The sequence below is a fragment of the Magallana gigas genome, chromosome 5 (assembly GCF_963853765.1).
Source record: "Magallana gigas chromosome 5, xbMagGiga1.1, whole genome shotgun sequence".
Classification (NCBI taxonomy): Eukaryota; Metazoa; Mollusca; class Bivalvia; order Ostreida; family Ostreidae; genus Magallana; species Magallana gigas.
In genome coordinates, this window is record NC_088857.1 from 13,510,215 (window position 1) to 13,519,344 (window position 9,130).

Here is a 9,130-nt window from a genome sequence, read left to right on the forward strand (position 1 = left end):
ATCAGGCATTGGTGTACACAACATTTTAAGCTCTACGGTTTGTTACTAGCAACCAAAACATATTTTTCCTCCTTCTCATAAAAGATACAAGAATATCGTTTCAAACAATTATCAGTATATCCTTCCTTGAACAACGAAATCATATTTTAGTACTTAAATTATCAATAAAATAAAAGTTTGATGTAGTATTTCACCTTAAGGAGAATAATAAAGTTTAAAAAAGACGAGGGCCATCAAGCCCATTTACTATTTCTTGTATTTTGTTGAAAGAAAGCTATCAATACGACATGAAAACACATTTACAAGATACTTAAATAGTTTTTTGAATTACATATTTTCCTGTGTCTGATGTTTCTTTAATTTTTATATTCCGTAAACAAATATTAGATATGACTATTTTTCTTTAATTTTACGGCACAGCAATGCAAAAACAGAAAAGATCTGGAACAGTTAGCTTTTAATCAGAATTACAACGCTTTAGTAAGAACAACAAGTTTGTGGTCCAGCCATTCAAACAAAATGTAACAAGACTTAATATATTATCATAACAAGGATTGTCTTTTTTCCTCTTTGCTCCCGAGGATACTGCTATCCTTGTTCCACAAGTAGAGTTTGTATCTTTTTGACCACAGCTTGTAATCTGTAAAATATATGAGATATACAAATTGAATGTACATAATCTATACACTTGCTCATTGCTTAACACATACACATCATGCATGATATGTATCATTAAAAAATTACCATTTTTTTTTTAAACAAAAGTTAACAATACTTAATAATTTAACATTAACGAGTTTAATGGTTTTTAATACATGTACTTTTTTACTCAAAATTTGCAACTTTGACCATTGTGGATTTATTTTCCCAGATACACTTATGAAAAATTAGTTTTTCTTTCGAGAACATCGTACGCCAAAAAGAGAAATATTTAGCGTAGTTAAGGGTATTTAATAGGGTCCATGTCATTTTTACTCCAGCAATATTTTAAAAGCAACGGTGTACTGATGGAAAAAGTTTTTCTTTAGTTTAGATCTTATTGTAATATTTTAAACAATTTATACCCAAATTAAAAAAACCAGGATGTACAATACCTTAAGTTTAGATCAATATGATCAAATTTATGTTGTTATGTACATTGATTATTAATATTTTTCCAGTCAATGACTCATTAGACCAATCTCAAGATATTCAGGTATTGCTGGAAAACAATCAAAACATGTGGTTTAAACTCTGTATGACAGGAAATGAGAAATACCTGTGGGTCAGCATACTACGGTGTGTTTATATTCAGGCATGTTGACTAAGATTGTACAGTCTTCGATGTTTTACATACTTCATCCCATTATCTATTTACATGTATAGACATCGTTGTTCTCGGTGGAAGAATTTCAAAACACAAAACATAAAGGACTAAAAATGATATGGGCCTAAAATGGCCCCTAAAATGAACATCATCATTTTACTGTATTTCTTTGTTTTCTATGTACATATATATATGTAATGTTTTTACATAATTTTCATTTTGATTTATCTGCCCACAATTTAGAAATATGACAGCGGAAAGACAACATTTTCCCGCCATTTTTGCATTTTTTAGCATAACACAGCTTGTTTTCAAGCAGTTTTTCTTTCAGAAAACATAGAGCGCATGCTTGAACAAACAAAACATTTTAATCAGAGATGTATCTAGCCAAGGCTAATAAGTGACCAACAAATTTTCCTTGTTCAAGCATGCGCTCTATATTTCCCATTCATAAAAAGAGAAGAAAAATGCCAATTTTTGACCGATTTTGATTGAATTATAGAAATAGCGTCACTTCTGACTTTTAAGTGTTTAACACAATATTTATACAATTCATGTGGATGTAGAATTGACACAGAACTGAAAAAGACAAATAAATGAAGTTTATCTATTCAATTACATTCATTTGACAGAGAAACCTTGGAGTCATTTAAGCTTTATTTCCATTAACGGAAAATAATCAGATTGACCTTTGTCCAATCAGATCATAGATGGGCGAAGTTAAAATATAGCCGCTCTTGGCTTGAATGAGAGATGGAGAAAAGAGAGAGAAAGAGAGAGAGTTATTTGGGAAATTGTGAAAGATGCCGGTGAAGAAATCCTCATTGGTTATAAACTGGCAAGCAAATTAATTAAGATCTATATATTACATGTATATCCTTAAGTGGTGTAACTTTAAAAAGATTTAAAGAACTATTGTTCAATAAAATGTCTTTGGCCGTCGAGAAAATACATGTACATGTATAGAGATGACGCAACTAACCAATCAAATTTCCTGGTATGGAGTACTAGAATACGGGCATCAAATACTTTGAAATGCAAACCAATGATTGTGATTTGGTGAAACGATAAGACAACGCAGGCGGAAGCTTTGTGGAAAAAAAATGGCGGACAAATTCGTTCTCAGGTAAAGAATGTTTCAAACCGAGTTATCAGGAAGAAAGTTTTTATAAAAGGTAAAATTACTACCTATGTTTATTTCTGGGAAGATTCGGCATACTTTGATTAGAATACTACTGGTAATACTTGTGATGAAAAGCAGATTCTTAAATATTCGTACAATCTTTGATGTTTGACATCACCTCATCCCATTATCTATATACTGTATAGACATCGTTGTTCCCACTAAAAATAATTCATAACACATATATAAATTTATAGGATATACTAGACCTTGATTTGTCACTTTAAAACTATTGATAGATAGTTTGCTCATCGGCGTAGTCTATAATTTACTCCAGAAAAGTTGTTACGTAATGTTTTGACTGACCTTTGTCCAACCAGATCGTAGATTTTGAGAAAAAAATACTTTTAAAGTTTACAGAAATATTTTTACACCATACAGGGAATAACAATTATGTCGTGACTATTAATCAATCTAATATGTCTGTGAAGCATATAATCCATACACAAGCTTGTCGAGGAGTCTCATTTATTCATTAAACTGGGGTTCACTCTGGAGTAGAAAAATTATAAAGAAGATGGGTGAATAAGGCGTGTAAAATGTCCATATGAGGAATGATTAGATACTGCAAAATTAAAATATCAATAAATCTGATGAATTTTTTAAAATAATTAAAAACAGCGTATATTTAACGTAACATCGCTTTGTAAACCTTAAATATTTTAAATACTTGTAAAAGGTTGATTTAAACTGGCGTATGCGTGTCAAAACCTCCAAATAGTGTCGTTTTTATAACTTCAAAGCCTTTTCTCTTATAGAGTGGGTCTGAGCTCCATATTTTTGTCATAGTCTTAAACCGGTTTAATGGAATTTAAACTGATTTTGATCAACAGAAATGTGGAGAGATGACCCACTATACTTAAAAATTTCATTTTGTAGCCCAACATTTGATCGTTTTAGAAAAATATTACAAGTTCGTAAATTCGTCGCCAATGTCACATATACCATTTAATCAATGCACAATGTTGTGAATGAAATGGCTTAGTGGTTAGAGCACCAGACATTATTTAACTTCATAGAGTTTCGGTTTTTAGTTTGTGGGTTCGATACCACCAAAACTTAAGTCTTTTTTAATTTTTTCTTATCGGTTTTTTTTTTTTAGATATTTCAAACCGAATATAGTTAGAAATTACCCTTCTGTAAACTTGTATTATAACATATCAAATATATTAAATTAAAAAAATGTTAAATTTGAAATTGTATTTTACGACTAAACCAAATGGGCAGTTGCACCATCTTATTCCCCAATCTTCTTTGTAATGACGACCACCTCCCTGCCTTAAATCTTTCAAAAAGAACTATGAAACCTATAGTTTTGGCGAAAAACTGAAAGATCTGGTCTACAACATCATGAATTTAGTTTTCCTGTCAGGTGTGAGGGAGTAAAGAAGATAATTTTTAAACATTATATGCATTAACACCTATTCATCCATTTTGGCCCTGCCCTATAGTCAAAAACCCATACGCCAGGGGACATGGAATTTAAAATTTAGTAGAGGAGTTGTTAACATAATAATGAAATCAGTTTTTCATTCAGATGTAAGAGAATAGAGAAGAAGATTTTAAAACATTATATGCATTAACACTTTATTGCCATATTGCGCCCCCCCCCCCCCCCATGTCCTGAACCCTTGACCCAAGGGCCATGAATTTCACAATTTAGGTAAAGGAGTTAGTAAACATCATAACCATGTATTCAGTTTGATGCACACATGTTTGGGAGTAAAGAAGAATATTTTTTAAGGATTAAATACATTTTCACTATATGGCTATATTGACCCCACCATAGACACAGGGGTCATGAATTTCATAAATTTGGAAGACGGCTTCATGGACATCATAATCATGCATTTAGTTTTTAATACGAATATATGTGGGAGTAGAGAAGAAGATTTTCTAAGATTTAATACATTTTTACTATATGGCCATATTGGCCCCACCTTAGAGCCAGAAACCCTGACCCAGGGGCCATGAATTTCACAATCTTGGTAGAGGGCTTCATGGACATCATAACCATGCAACTAGTTTTTTCCTCATATGTGAGGGAGTAGAGAAGAAGATTTTTGAAAATTTGGCTTTTTTTGCATATTAGGCCCCACTTGTGGTACCCCGGGGGTGGTAGAGCCACAAATTTCACAATTAGATTCCTCTTACCACAGAGATGCCTCACACCAAAAAATGGTAACAATTAGCCTTGTAGTTTTTAAGAAGAAATTAAAAATGTAAAATTCTTAATACACGACGGACGACGCACGTCGCACAACGCACGACGACGGACGAAAACGGATAGCAATAGGTCACCTGAGTTTAGTTACTCAGGTGACCGTAAAAGTGGACTAAATCATATACTGAGTATTTTGAAGAATATTAAAGCTATTTTAAATTACTAATGGCATTGTCTAAAACAATGGAAACTTGATCCATAGTATAAAATACTTAATTCACATAATAAAGAAGAGCTCGTGTCAGCTCTATTCTGAAAAATAAATCAAATCACAAAGTAAGATAATATAGTAGATGACGCGGCCACTGATAAGTGGTTAGCCTTTCAATTTCAAATTTCTATTCTATTCCCATTACATTTCTTTATCAATGAGAAGCCGCTCGCTTGCTTTCATCATTAACATGCTTTTGAGATCAGTAGCCAAACTCAACCCCTATGGGATTTCCTAGAGTTAATCAAACCGACGATGTATTAGCTGCAGAACTATAGCGCTACGGAAAATTTGGGTTGAAGGACCGAGAAGCTTTGGTTCCATCCATATAAAAAACTGTATATCAAATGAGAACAAAATATTGCGCAAGATTTTGGACTTATTCAACTTATTTTTCCGTGGAGTAGATTTTGAAGAAATTCTTAAGAAAAAAATACATTTTTGTTAATCACAGGTTCCAAATGGGAACATAAAGAATTTTTTTCTTTAAAAAATTGGTAGAAATCAAACTATTTGTGCAAAATTCACCCTCTTCAAATATTATAATGTTGTATGGAGGCATTGTCAGTAAGAAATATTTTATATCGTCTACTTGTTCATTCTCATCCACTTTATTTGGTGGAACATTTACTATGAGAAAAAAATAACTGCAAAGATACCAAGTTTGTTTATACTTTTCAATAACTTTAAGAATTGAAGCAATTCTTAAAATATGTTCAATGAGTTGTTGCTTAAAAACAGTTTCATATGTGAACAGTAAACAAACTTCAAAAGTTAATTTGAAATTGCATGCTTCCTATATTTCTGAACAGGCTTTGACCCTGACCTTGGAAGTAATAAAATTAGCCCTCATTAGTCTTACACGTATCTAATTAACTGTTCTCAAAAAAAGTTATATGAATGTTATTCTAACATTTGAACATTTGTATTAGTCATCTTTTACAATGCCTAATGTTATGGAGTAAAACAAAATATTTTCCGTTTTACTTATTACTCTGTTTATAATATTCTGGATGTATAACAAAACTAGTGAAAATCTAACAACTAGCAAGATCTATCTATTTTATTTCAACCCCAACTAAACGTCTAATGCATATGTCGAAGCTCGAGCTAAATGAAGTGTGTAATTGTTCCGTTTCATCGAGTGTTTCGTTGATACCTAAAATCAATCCCAATGGTTGATTTATTTAGAAAAAAACTAAAGCACTAGTTTGTTGAAAAATCTTATCTCTACCTCAAAATGAAGATATAATTTAAAACTCCTTTTATATAAAAACAATAGATGTATGCAACAATTACATCATTTACTAAAGTTTCAAGTGTTACATGTATCTCCCATCAAGATCACACTCCGTTTACGGCCACAAACATATTAAAAAGATTTTTTTTCCTGAAAAACTTAACACGATTCCTAAATACGCACACATTATTTACCACGTCAAAATAGATTTCAAGCCCAAATTCAAAGTAATTAAAATGTATTTCGTGTTTTGTATTTTAACATCTAGTTACTTGTAAGCAGCTTTTTGTTGTTGTTGCTTACTTCTTTTAATAGAAAAACAAACACAGTTTGTTTAAGACTATATAATAAATAAAATCTCAAGGTAAATAAATGTATTTATAAATGATAAACAAAATATTAAAACTTTTAAGGTATTTTTTTTCAGAATACAAAACATTTTATTTCTTTTTGGATAATCTGGATTTCAAAGGAGGGAGAGAGAGTTAGGAATGATGCGTTATCCAAAAATATGAATAATATTTTTTTTCTTAAAATAACGCTAATAAATAACCTGTCCTTAGTAAATGCATCATCTGAAAGTGTCTTTGTCCTATCGTATGGCTTTTCTTACCAAACTTGCAAACCTGTAGTGTATTATTTATCTATTTTATAGTATCTTCTACTCTTTCAATAATTTGCTTGAAATACAAATTTGATAACATAAGCACATTATACTTACTTAAACTTACCCTCGTTTTCCATAATTTGGCGTTTTACATATCCGGCAAGCTCCGGCCACTAAGCATTGATCCAGATTCCTCACACAGTCATATGGGCACTGACATTCTATAGAGAAAAGGAAACGTTAATTTGTCCCAAACTGGTGAAACCGTAAGTAATCTATAGTCTTTAAAGGCTGTCCGTCATTCTGTTCCAACTAGGATTTTCAGGTGTTTGGGTTTGTTGAGTTTGATGAATTGGTTTAAAACTTGCTTTATCGCTTTATTGTAGCGAGGAACAACAGATCCAATTTGATTTTTATTGATCAACAGATGATGAAGAAATTTATTCTAGATGACTCGGTTTTTTTTTTTTTACAAATCAGGGCCGTCTTTATTGCATGTTTTCTTAAAAAATTAAGATTTTGTATTCATAAAAAAATCTCTCTTCACTCTTTTAAGGTTGATGGTCTTTTTGAAGTGTTATTTGGTTATTTTGTCGTCATTACTGTTCTATTATGAGACTTACTTTGGTGTTTTTTTTTGTTATTTAACTACCGGATATTATAACAAGGATCGTTTCCATTTTATTAACATTGATAAGCTCTTGAACTCCATTTAATGATTTTCCTAATGCAAAAATTTTCTTTCTTATTTTTAGCATTAACTTAAAATCAGAACTAATTTTAACCATTGTTTTTCTTCCTTTCGGGATTTAAGATTTCGTTGGTTATTTTACAGTATGTAAAATCTAGATTTCCCAATTTTGCAAATCTTCTTTGGCTCTCGTAACTTTCCGCTTATGTGCGGATAGATCTGGGGTTTTATTTAAATTGATAGGGCATATATCTTTATTTCTTATTTGAATTTTGTAAAAAAAAAAATAATAATGATTAATTTTGATGATGATTTCGTCACCTTTTACCAGGTAAGTAATACATGACAGGCGTATTCTATAGAGTTGTTATACGGAAAAATCTCGAAATGAATATCATCGCATATAACATTACAAGGTTTAAATGGGGTTTCAAGTGTCTTATAATTCTTACAAAATTCCTCGGGTAAAATTGTATACCCTTAGTTAACTTGTAATCCTTTTAAGCATTCGAGAAATAATGTAATAATCATTGCTTGGGTGAACCTTTGGCCATGAACACAATAAAGTATGGGGTGCTTGTCTGAAAAGTTATCAATTATTCAATTTCTTTTCAAAATCACCATTACATAATGTTTTCATGTCAACAGCACCCAAAAGTTAATTAAATCATTAAGAACATGTAAACTTTCACCATGTCAACAACTAAATTTTTATCTCACTGAGTATAGATTTTAATAAGATAGTAAGACATGACTTTAATCAGTATTACATTGGAATTAAAACAAGTTTATACATGTAAATACATATTTATAAAATTTAAAAAAATGGTAGAAATGAATTTTTCCATTGTTATTTGAATTTATCAATCAATAAATTTTAAGAATGAAAGGTTATTATTAAAAGGCTTACCTCGGATAACTGACAAGACCCGTACAGGAATGGCTGCCGAGCAAAGAATAAAACACACAGGAAATAGACAAGCCACTAATGTCAAACATCTCATTCCCAGCATCATATAGTGATAACCTCTCCAGGTAAGATATGCTATTACACGTTTACTTATTGTGAGTACCTTTTGTCTCATTTATATGCTTTCACATATAAAAGGAAGGCGTTGCGCTGTTATCGAATGGAAAGCATAAAACGGGTGGGTTTGACATCAAAGAAATTTAAACCGAGGTAACCAGAGGGGAAATTTGCATGAAAAAATGAGATCACTCTGACAGCTAGAGTTCATGCAGGGGAAAAAAGAAATCTTGCGCGACGCACGTTTAAATATTAATTAATTTTAACCTATTAAGTATTTAAAGATTTATTTCCAAAAAATAACTTATTAGAACAATTTAGATCAGCAAGATCTAAGAGCCTGACCATATCTGAAGATGACCTTTAAATGACGATGAAACATCTGAGCCATGAAATATGATGCGCCCTCTTATTTATAAACATTATAAAATGCTTTCTTCAGCCATGAGAAAATTTTACCAGATCCAAATTATCAGTATGATGGTATGAGGCCACAATTCATTTTGAGGTTAGTAAATTTTATATTATTCATAATTTAGTCTCCGGCTAACAAGAATGAGATGATTAATGTTCCTTAGAATAAAGTTACAATATCTAGCTTGCAATGAAATGGGGGAAAAACCAGAAATCAAATTACTAGT

The 9,130-nt window shown here is 31.2% G+C and overlaps 1 long non-coding RNA gene across 1 annotated transcript; it reads right to left on the bottom strand.

Moving 5' to 3' along the window:
• Positions 1 to 439: 439 nt before the first annotated feature.
• On the bottom strand, positions 440 to 8,533 carry LOC117688212 (uncharacterized). The gene is made up of 3 exons (XR_004600947.2): positions 8,373 to 8,533; positions 6,896 to 6,992; positions 440 to 640 (listed from the first exon to the last, which is right to left on the bottom strand). It is a non-coding gene; the product is annotated as an uncharacterized lncRNA (long non-coding RNA).
• Positions 8,534 to 9,130: the final 597 nt, after the last annotated feature.